At 38.4% G+C, this 10,809-nt stretch overlaps 1 non-coding gene across 1 annotated transcript; it reads right to left on the bottom strand.

Annotated features, from left to right (window-relative positions):
- Positions 1–1,079: 1,079 nt before the first annotated feature.
- On the bottom strand, positions 1,080–1,186 carry LOC142169233 (small nucleolar RNA R71). The gene has a single exon (XR_012698945.1). It is a non-coding gene; the product is annotated as a small nucleolar RNA R71 (small nucleolar RNA).
- Between the last annotated feature and the right edge of the window lie 9,623 nt (positions 1,187–10,809).

The following is a 10,809-nucleotide window of genomic DNA, read 5'->3' as shown; positions in this document are numbered from 1 at the left end:
TTGATATCTTCCTTGCTTACTTTTGTTGCGATTGTCATAGTCAATTAGCTCTAGATTCTTAATTAATTTTAGTTTTTAATCACATAATTCTCAACTGTTGATTATCTTGGATAGCAATTAAACTAGAAGCTATAAAAACACTATTTAAATCCAATCCCTGTGGATACGATATTTTCTATACTATATTCGACTAGCGAGCCTAAGTTTTATACATTGGTTTTGCGCTCGTCAAATTTTGGCGCCATTGCCGGGGATTGACAATCAATAGTGTTTGAAATAGTTTGTAGTGCTAATTCAAGAATTTTTTCTTTTTGTTTTATTTTGTTTTTCCCTTTTTACGGTTGGTGTTCTTTGAATGTGCACAGGTCACAGATTAGATTGGTGCATGACTCGATCTTCTGGGAAAGAATTGCTACCATACAATCCAGAAATAGATAAACAACTACAACAGTTGAAGAAAGAAAGAAATCTCACTGAGACGTTAGAAAAGGTTGGATAATCCTCAACAAAAGATATGGCCTGAAATGATGAAGATAATGTGGACCTGGCTGCGAGAGAGGCAGCCCAACAAAGAGAAAAAGTGGCACGAGATGCTGAAGAAGCAGGTTTTAGAGATGCACAACGTATTTATGAAGAAGAGAGGGGTCATAGACTTAATCAAAATCAACCCGTAGGTAAAGGCCAGTTTAGAAACATAGCTCCCGGTGCTGGGAGACCACTTGGTGATTACTCTAGACCGGTATACAACCAAGGTTTGTCAAGCATTCGACCACCTCTAGTTGCAGCAAACAATTTTGAATTGAAGAAAGGGTTGCTTCAAACTCTGCAAAACTGGTGTGTCTTCAGAGGAAAGATGAACGAAGATCCAAACAATCATCTAATGGACTTCTAGGAGATCATAAACACCTTTCAATATAATGGTGTTTCACATGATGCAATTTATCTAAGGGCATTCCCCTTCACACTGAAAGATGATGCGGAAGCATTGGCTTTGGAGCTTGCCTCAAGGATCCATTCAAACATGGGAGGAGACGACCAGAAAATTTCTTGACAAATATTTCTCCTCAGCTAAAACGGGCAAGTTTAGAAGAGAGATCCATAACTTCTGCCAGAAAGATAATGAAACCGATTTTGAAGCTTGGGAGAGGTTTAAGGAGATAGCCACAAAGTGGTAACACCATGGTATTGAACTCTGGATGCAACTCCAGGATTTTTGGGATGGGTTGACACCGACCTCACGCAGAACGTTGAGCAATGCAGCTGGAGGTCCGTTAATGAAGAAGACACCGGAGGAGATAGTCATTATTCTCGATGAATTATCTAAAGATGCAAATCAGTGGCCCTCTGAAAGTGCTGAAAGAAGACGGGCGAATGGTGTTCACCCAGTTGATGCTAACACATCTGTGCAGGTACAGCTTGATGCCATGGCGAAAGAGATAAGGAGCTGACCTTAGCCTCAATACAGAGTGAGACGCATGCATCATGTGATATTTGTGGAAGAGGACACCCTACTCATGAGTGTTAAGCCTCAACTGAGGAATGCTGTTGGAAATTATAACTTTAATGCAATGGGCCAGAGGCACCCCGATTTTTCATGGAGTTCACCAGGAGGTACAACAAATGCATGGAAACAAAATAACGCCAGACCTCAGGGACAAGGGGCGCCTGTTTTCCAAAATCAGCAAAGGCAGCAGTTTTAGCCTCAACAACCAATTCAGTTTGGGTTAGAAGATCTAATCAAGTCCTTCATTGTCAAGATAGATGAGAGATTAGATGCTCATGGTTCAGCTATCAAAGAACTTGGCACAGGGTTGCGAAATTTGGAGAAGCAAGTGGGACAAATTGCCACCATATTATCTGAGAGGATCCCAGGTACTTTGGCAGCTGACACTGAAAGGAACCCCAAAGAAACTGTAAATGTTGTAACTTTGAGAAGCGGGCAAGTGTTGGTAGAGCCCACTCCGGTCCAAAAAAGAGAGTGTGACTGAAAAAGAAATTGGGGAGAAGCTGAAAAATGAAGTTGATAAAAAGAAGACAGGAAAGAAGGATGCTAGAGAGAAGGTGGAGAAGCCAAAGCATAAGGAATTCATCATTCAATCCTCAGTCAAGACAAGAGTTTGGATCGTTTAATGCTTTTCTTTATATTTGTGATGAATTACTCCATATGTATGGAGTAGTTCTCTTTAGGGATTGATGGATTTGGTGTTTTGATGATTGTTTGTGGATATTAACTCTAGTTTTTATGTATTGAATTATTTTGGGTGATTTAATTATTTCATCTATATTCACATGTTCATGTAATCGAGAGAGGCATAACTTATGATGTTTTTGCATCATCTTGTTGGTTGAATTCATTGATTCTTCTTAGTAATCGAAAGAAGCTAGTTGAACTATTGTTTAGACCTAGTTAGGAGGATAATCGAAAGAGGTTCTCCTAAAGACCAGTCCACTACGAATTCGTTCATATCTTCACCGAGCATAAATTGGTTCATATTGTGAGGTTAAGACTTAATCGAGAGAGGAGTTTCTACTAAACTCTTGAACTAATAATTGAGTGAATTCGAGAGACTCACTTGAACATTAGAAGTGAATTAACGAGAGTTAAATCCCATATAATTATCTCGTACCTATCCAATCAACCCTTATTTTCTCCTATTGATATCTTCTTTCCTTAATTTTTTTCAATTGTCATTAGTCAATTAGATCTAGAGTCTTAGTTAATTTTAGTTTTTAATCACATAATTCTCAACTGTTGTTCAACCACATCTGATTTTCTATTTCTAACTTGAACTTTCTGAACATCTCATACACTTCACTCTTTTTCTTAAGAAAATATGCCTATTGCATCCTTGAGAAATCATCAACGAGTAAAAGAAAATACCTGCTTCCATTAAGAGACTCTATGTGCATTGGTCCACATAAATCTGCGTGAACCAAAGCGAGAGCTCTTGTTGCTCTAAATTATTTTCCTTTCTCAAACTTCTCCCGATGTTGCTTTCCAGCAATGCAGGCTTCACACAATCTGGTTCTTGGTGTGAGACTAGGCAATCCTCCAACAACTTTGATATCACTGATATGCTTCAACTCATCGTAGTTTAAATGACAAAATCTCTTATGCCATAATGCTGATTTTTCTGCATCAGAAATATAAAAACAGGAACTTGAAGACATAAAACTCACTAGAAATGTCTTGTTCGCCGTCATCGAGCAACTAAACATTCTGCTGCCAAATTTGTCAAAAATTTGACAAACTCCTACTTCAAAAAGTATGTTATAACCAGATTGCATAATTTTTCCCAAGCTTAGTAGATTTTGTCGTATCTTAGGTACATAGAGGACACCCGAAATTATTTTTCTTCCTTCAAGAATCTCCACTTTGATACTGCTGATTCTAGTCACAGTGATTGTGCTGTTATCTCCCCGCATAATTACCGTCTTCTTTCATTCATCTAGCTCATAAAACAACTGCTTGTTTCTAGTCATGTGGTTGCTGCATCCACTGTCAAGATACCACACATATTGTGCTACTTCTATAGTTCCCATGAAGCAAGAATAAAAGATATTTTCTTCTTTTATTTCACTTGTTTCTTCTTGGAAGTTTGCTTCATCTCCCTTCTCTCTGCAATTTTTTGCCAAATGTCCATACTTATGACATTTGTAACATTGGCGCTTTTCTTTGAACCAACAATCTTCTTCTGCGTGATTCTTCTTTTTGCAGAATTTGCATTCAAGATACTCTACTTTCTGTTCACTTTACTTCCGATAGAATTATTCACGTCCTCTTCCTCTAGCACGAGCTCCTCTTCCCCTTCCTCGATTGCTTGCAACACCTTTTTCTCGTCCATTAGCTTTCAACCTCATTTGAAATACTTGCTCCACACTGCTTTGGCCTTCAGACCTTTTCAATCTATGCTCATGGGATAAAAGTGATCCCATTAAGTCATAAATTAAATAGTCACTTAGATCTTTTGACTATTCAATTGCATTCACAACTGAGTCAAATTTTGCCGGTAGACCTCTTAAGATTATTTTGACAACTTGTTGCTCCTTCACTTCTTATCCATATGCCCTTAGTTGGTTCACAATGGTCTGGGCATGACTGGAAAAATCAACAACCTTCTATGTGTTCTTCATTGTGAGATTCTCAAAATCTCTTCTCAAGGCTTGAACTTTGACAGCAATGGCTTGGTTCGATCCTTGGAACTCCTTTTGCAACACATTCCATGCTTCCTTGGATGTCTCTGCACCCATGATTTGAGGGAACACGCTGTCATCTACGCCTTGTTGAATCATTGACAAGGCTTTTGCATCCTTTTTTATCTTCTCCTCCAGCTCTATACGTTGAGCTGCAGTTAGTCTATCTGTCTCTTCGTAAGTGGTGTAACTATTTTTAACTACCTCCCACAAGTCGTAGGATCCAAGCATTGTCTTCATCTTGATAGACCAAAAAATATAGTTGTCTCATTTAAGAACTGGAATGGTTGTTGGTAGGTCATCCATTTTGGAATTTCTCGAATTGAGATGAGGAAACAAATCGTGGTAGTCAACCTGGCTCTAATACCGCTGATAAAATTAAAACAGTAAAACTTGCAAAGTCTAAAACAAAGAACTTTTTGGAGTTTAAAAGTCTGCTTACAAATGATATTACTGATAGTTTAAATAGAATAAAGTTTCAATAACTTCTACCTAATCTCTAGGAAGTGAATAAACGTGGTGATAATGGAAACACAAACAAACTAAGTGGATATCTACAACTAACTCCACTATCTTAAATAGAGATAACTACTTCCTAAATATAAGGCTACTTAGCTTCAGTTGCTTCCTCAATTCCACGTACTGGAATCACTTTAATACAAATTTTGAGTAGCTCTGATGTGACCCACCCATTTTCGACCTGTTTTCCTTTGAACTCCAGTGCTGCCACTTCAGGAAGATTGACGACGCGGGAACAACCCTCTAGTAGTCGCCGTTTCGAAGAGGGAATGGAGGTGTGATGACCCGATAGGTCATTTTGAGTTCTAGACCTTACTTCAGTGTTATGAGACCACAATTAGCTCCATTTAGTGATTCCTAATTTGTGTGCACAATCCGTGTTTTTTTTTCGGAGAGTTTTATGAAAAATTAAAGAAAACATGAATTTTAGCTTTAAAAATAATTTGAGTTGACTACGGTCAATATTTTGTGTAAATAGAACTGGATCGGTATTTTGATGATTCTGGTAGGTCCGTATTGTGATTTTACAATAGGGCGTATGCCCGAAATTGAATTCGAAAGTTCCTAACTTGATTTGACGTGAATTGTTGAAAACTAGTAATTTGAAGGTTTAAAGATTTTCGAAGTCTGACCGTAGGTTGACTTTATTGCTACCAGATTCGAATATCAATTTTGGAACTTGGCATATGTTCATTTTACTATTTAACACTTTTATGCAAAATTTGATGCAAAATGGAGTTGATTTGATAGGATTCGGAGGCTCGATTATGAATTTGAAAGTTCTTGAACTTTTTTAAAAATTTCATTCATTTTGATGTTCGATTCGTAGTTCTAAGTGTTATTTTGATGTTTTGATCACGCGAGCAAGTTCGTATGATGTTATTACACTTGTGTGTATGTTTGGTTTGGAGCCCGAGGGGCTCGGGTGAGTTTCAGATGTGTTTTAGATGAGGTTAGCTAATGAAAAATCTGCTGGAGCAATACCAGTTCTAGTGCTCTCTTGCAGATCTCGCAATTGCGAGCCTCGCTTTTGCGAAGAAATATTTTGCGATCAAGGCATTGCATTTGCGAGTAGGGCCCTGGACTGGGTGATCTTGCAATTGCGAGTAATAGGTTCGCATTTGCGAACGGTCAGACATCGTATTTGCTATCTCAGAGTCACACTTGCGACTCAGTGCTCTGAGGGGAAATCTTCACATTTGTGAAGAATCTTTCTGCATTTGCGAAGGTGTGTTGTTCGCATTTGCGAGCTAAATGTCGCATTTGCAACTTCTGGTGTTCTGAGGCAGGGTTCGCATTTGCGATCCTTGTCTCGCATTTGCGATGTTCGCAATTGCGACATCTGCAGTTGGTTAAAAGAGGGGAAAAATAGGACGTAGCTCATTTTACACCATTTCTCAACCTTAAATACTCTAGAGGCAATTTTTCAAGAGAATTTTCTTCCAAATATTTAAGCAACTTTAATCCATTTCTTTTTAATTACCCATTACTTTTCATGTGATTTCAACATAAAATCTAGGATTTACATGGTAGAAATTAGAGATTTGGGTAGAAATTGAGAATTTTGTAAAATTGAGATTTAGACCTCAAATAGAGGTCGGATTTCGAAACAAATCACATAACTGGGCTCGGGGGTGAATGGGTAATCGGATTTTAGTCCGAATAACCTCGGGTTTTGACCAAGCGAGCTTGGGGTTGACTTTTGTTGACTTTTTCAAAAATAATCAAAATTGGACCTTTTTCATTGAAGAGTAGTTTCTAAAGCTTATTTTGAACTATTTGATCATTAATTTGCTAGATTTGATTAGTTTGGAGGCTTGTTCAAAAGGAAAAGCCCTGGTTGGTTGATTTCTTTGATTGCTGAGCGAGGTAAGTATCCTGGTTAACCTTGACTTGAGGGATTAGGACTTGTTGGTCTATTTTCTACGTATTTTATGTGTGTGGACAACGTATATGTGAGGTGACAAGTACTTATGCATTGTCATTGGGTTAAAGCATGCGGGTGGAACTTGTTTCGTTGTATTATAATGTTTCATTAATTATGTTATCCAAGCTTAAGAAATATTATTACTTCTTTAATTACTCGTTTTGTATTTATTGCTTATTTTAAAGATGTTGAATATTTTGGAGGTTGAAGTTTGATATCATGACACTACCTTTGAAGTTAAATTATTTCCACGTGTTGCTTATTATTTCATTCATATTAATTTATGGTGAAAATGAGAGTAAACGCATGAAGGGTGATGCCGTGCTATTTCTTTCGTATTATAATTACATGGCGAGGACGAGAGTAATAGCACGAAGGGTGATATCGTGCCATTTCATTCATATTATTACATGGTGAGGACGAGAGTAAAAGCACGAAGGGTGATGCCGTGCCATTTTCATATCATTGATTTGATTGATTTCCAGTTTGGCGATTTACTTGATTATTTCGTGTCTTCATACTTGTCGTATATATTATGTCTTCCCCTATTACATGTTCCCCCCAAACTAGTCTTTATTATTTTACTGTCATTTTGTTGCTTTATACACACTTGTACAAGTTTATTTTACGTGGGTGTCTTATCATAGCCTCGCTAAAATCTTGTCAAGGTTAGGCTCGACACTTACTGAGTATATTGGGTCGGTTGTACTCATACTATACTTCTGCACTTCTTGTGCAGATTTTGGTGCTGATCCTAATGGCGCTTAGTAGCTTTTTTCTCGGATCCAGTCGCAGTTAGAGACTTTAGGTATAGTTGCATGGCGTCCGCAGCCCTAAAGTCCCCTTCCCTTCTATCATTACTGTTTTCTTGAGTTTAAAAATAGTTATACTTTGTCCAGACCTTATTTGTAGCATTCTACATGCTCATGTATTCGTGACTCCAGGTTCTGGGATATGTTTAGATTTTGTTACCCGGTGTTATATCACTCTGATGTAGTCTTTTATCATTATTATTGTTAATATTTTATTTTTAACTGTCAAAATTGGAAAATTATCTATTCCACATCGGCTTGCCTAGCAAGTGGATGTTAGGCGCCATCACAGTCTCGAGGTTGTGATTTTGAGTCGTGACAAGTTAGTATCAGAGCACTAGGTTGCTTAACTCTTTAATTCTTAGCCTATCCCTTATTGTAGTTCTTTGTTGGTCTACTGGCAGCGATAATTCAGTACCTCTTAGACTATAGTGGCCACGGTGAGTAATGATAGAGTAAGGTCATGTCCTCGGGTGGCATAGTGGTGGGGGCAAGGGTAGTAAAGGTGTAAGGGAACCTCTAGGCTAAGAGTTGGGTTATGAAATGTAAGGACATTAATGGGAAAATCTATAGAGTTACCGAAGATTCTCTAGAAGAGGAAAATTTACATAACTTGTGTCCAAGAGACTAGATGGGTGGGAAATAAGGCTCGGGATGCACATGGGTTTAAGTTGTGGTACTCAGGTGGCTGAAGGGAAAGAATATGGTAGACATCTCTATTGAAAATGACCTTAGAGTGCTAGTGGTAAAGGTTAGGAGGATGAATGATAGTCTGATGGATATTAAGATAGTCGTAGAAGAGTTTACTTTAAACATAATTAGTGCTTATATGCCTTAAGTGGGTTTAGATGGGGAGGTTAAAAGGCACTTCTGGGAGGATTTAGATAGGTCGGTGTGGGGAATTCCGCACACCGAGAAGCTTATTATAGGAGAAAATTTTAATGGCCATATTAGGATGTCCTCTAAGGGTTATGATAGTATGCATGTCGGTTTTGATTTTGGAGATAAAAATAGAGGAAGTACTTCGCTGCTGGAATGTGCTAAAGTTTTTGATTTGGTGATTGCTAACTCTCATTTTTTCGAGAAGGGAAGCACTTGGTCAACTTCTAGAGTATGGTGGCCAAGATCCAAATTAAATATTTACTCATCATGAAGTGTGATAAAGATTTATGCATGGATTTCAAAGTCATCCCGAGTGAGCATCTTACGACTTAATATAGGCTATTGGTTATGGACTTAGATATCAAGCGGACAAGGAGAAAGAGGGTTGTGTCTAAGATAACTAGGATAAGGTGGGGTGCCTTGGCTAAGGACAAAACTCAAGAGTTGGGGGAGAAGTTGCTGGATATAGGGCCTAGAGGAGTAGTGGGGATTTGAGTTGTATATGGACTATGAAAGCGAGCTGTATTAGAGAAGCAATGAGAGAGGTGTTAGGGGTCTCAAAGGATCTCTGTGGTTGCAACAAAGGGGACTGGTGGTGGAATCAAGAGGTTCAAGGGAAAATAAAAGCTAAGAAAATGGTGTATTTGAATCTAGTAGAGAGCATAGACGAGGTGGAGAAGAGGTAATATGGAATGATATAACAAGTCTAAGAAGGAGGCGAAGTTAGCAATTACTACGGCTAGGACCGCTATGTTTGGACGTTTATATAAAGTTCTTGGGGGAAAAGGCGGGGATAAGAAGCTGTACAGGCTGGCCAAGTTAAGAGAAAGGAATGTCTGTGATATGGATCAAGTGAAGTGTATAAAAGATGAGGAGGGTAGAGTTTTGTTGGATGAGGCAGAGGTTAGGCGAAGATGACAGTCATACTTCCATAAACTCTTGAATGAAGAGGGGGATAAGAATATTGTGTTGGGAGATTTGGAGAACTCTATGAGGCATCTATACTTTGGGTACCATAGGCATATAAGAGTGGGGGAGGACGAAGGGGCTATGTGCAAGATGAGCAGGGGTAAAGCGACCGGGCCAGCCGAAATTCCTGTAGAATTCTGAAAGAATGTTGGTAAGGCATGCTTGGAATGACTCTCTAGGTTGTTTACTGTTATTTTTAGGACGAAGAAGATGTCTGAAGAGTGGAGGTCGAGTACGATGATTTTGTTGTACAAAAACACGGGTGATATCCAAATTTATAGCAACTATAGGGATATCAAGCTGCTAAGTCATAGGATGAAAGTTTGGGAGAGGATGATAAAAGAGAATTGAGGAGTAGCATGTCTATTTTCCAGAACCAATTCGATTTTATACCAGATCAATCAACTACAGAAGTCAGTCATCTTGTGAGGATATTGGTGGACCAGTATAAGGTGATGAAGAAAGACTTTCATATGATGTTCATTGACCTAGAAAAATCATATGACAAAATCTCGAGAAAGGTTCTATGGAGATGTTTGGAGTCTACATGCACATGTAGCCTATATTAAGGTGATCAAGCACATATATGATGGATCAAAGACACTAGTAAGGACAACGAGATGAGACTCAGAATACTTTTCGGTTGTGATAGGGTTACATTAGGGATCAACCCTTAGACTATTTTATTTTTCTTGGCGATGGACGCATTGATGCGACTCATTTAAGGGGAGGTACCATGGTGTATATTATTTTTGATGATGTAGTTATGATTGACGATATGCGATGTGGTTTTAAAGAGAGGCTGAGAGTTTGGCGATAGAATCTTGAGTCTAAAGGTTTCAAGTTTAGCAGGACCAAGGCAAAATACTTATAGTGCAAATTCATCAACATTACTTAGGAAACGGACATGTATGTGAGGCTTGATACACAAGTCATCCCTAATAGAGGGAGTTTCAAGTACCTTGGGTTTGTAATACAAGGTGTTGGAGAGATTGATAAAGATGACACATATTGTATCGGAGCAGGGTGGATAAAGTGGAGGCTCGCTTCCGGTGTCTTGTATGATAAGAATGTACCATTGCAACAAAAAGGTAAGTTCTATAAAGTAGTAGTTAGATTGACTATGTTGTATGGAACAGAGTATCGGCCAGTCAAAAACTCTCATGTTTAGAAGATGAAAGTAGATGACATAAGGATGTTGAGATGGATGTATGAGTATGCCCCAAGTAGAAATTGAAAAGTTTGCCTTGTAATTACATCATGTAATTACACCCAATTCTTTACCTCCCCTTGAGAATTGGAGAGTATAATTACTCGCTCCCAATTACACCCAATTCCTTACCAACCAAGTAATTACTTGGTCAAACAAACATGTCAAAGTGTGTAATTACACCAAATTCTAATTCTCATTCCCATGTGGCTTTCCAAACATGCTCTTAGAGTTTATGTACCAAGACTCTATGTAGTGTAAGAGAAAATTCAAGCTAAAATTGGTTGGAATTTACT

The sequence above is a fragment of the Nicotiana tabacum genome, chromosome 14 (assembly GCF_000715075.1).
Source record: "Nicotiana tabacum cultivar K326 chromosome 14, ASM71507v2, whole genome shotgun sequence".
Lineage (NCBI taxonomy): Eukaryota > Viridiplantae > Streptophyta > Magnoliopsida > Solanales > Solanaceae > Nicotiana > Nicotiana tabacum.
The sequence above is the reverse complement of the archived record's forward strand: the minus strand, read 5'-3'. Positions and strand labels throughout refer to the sequence as shown.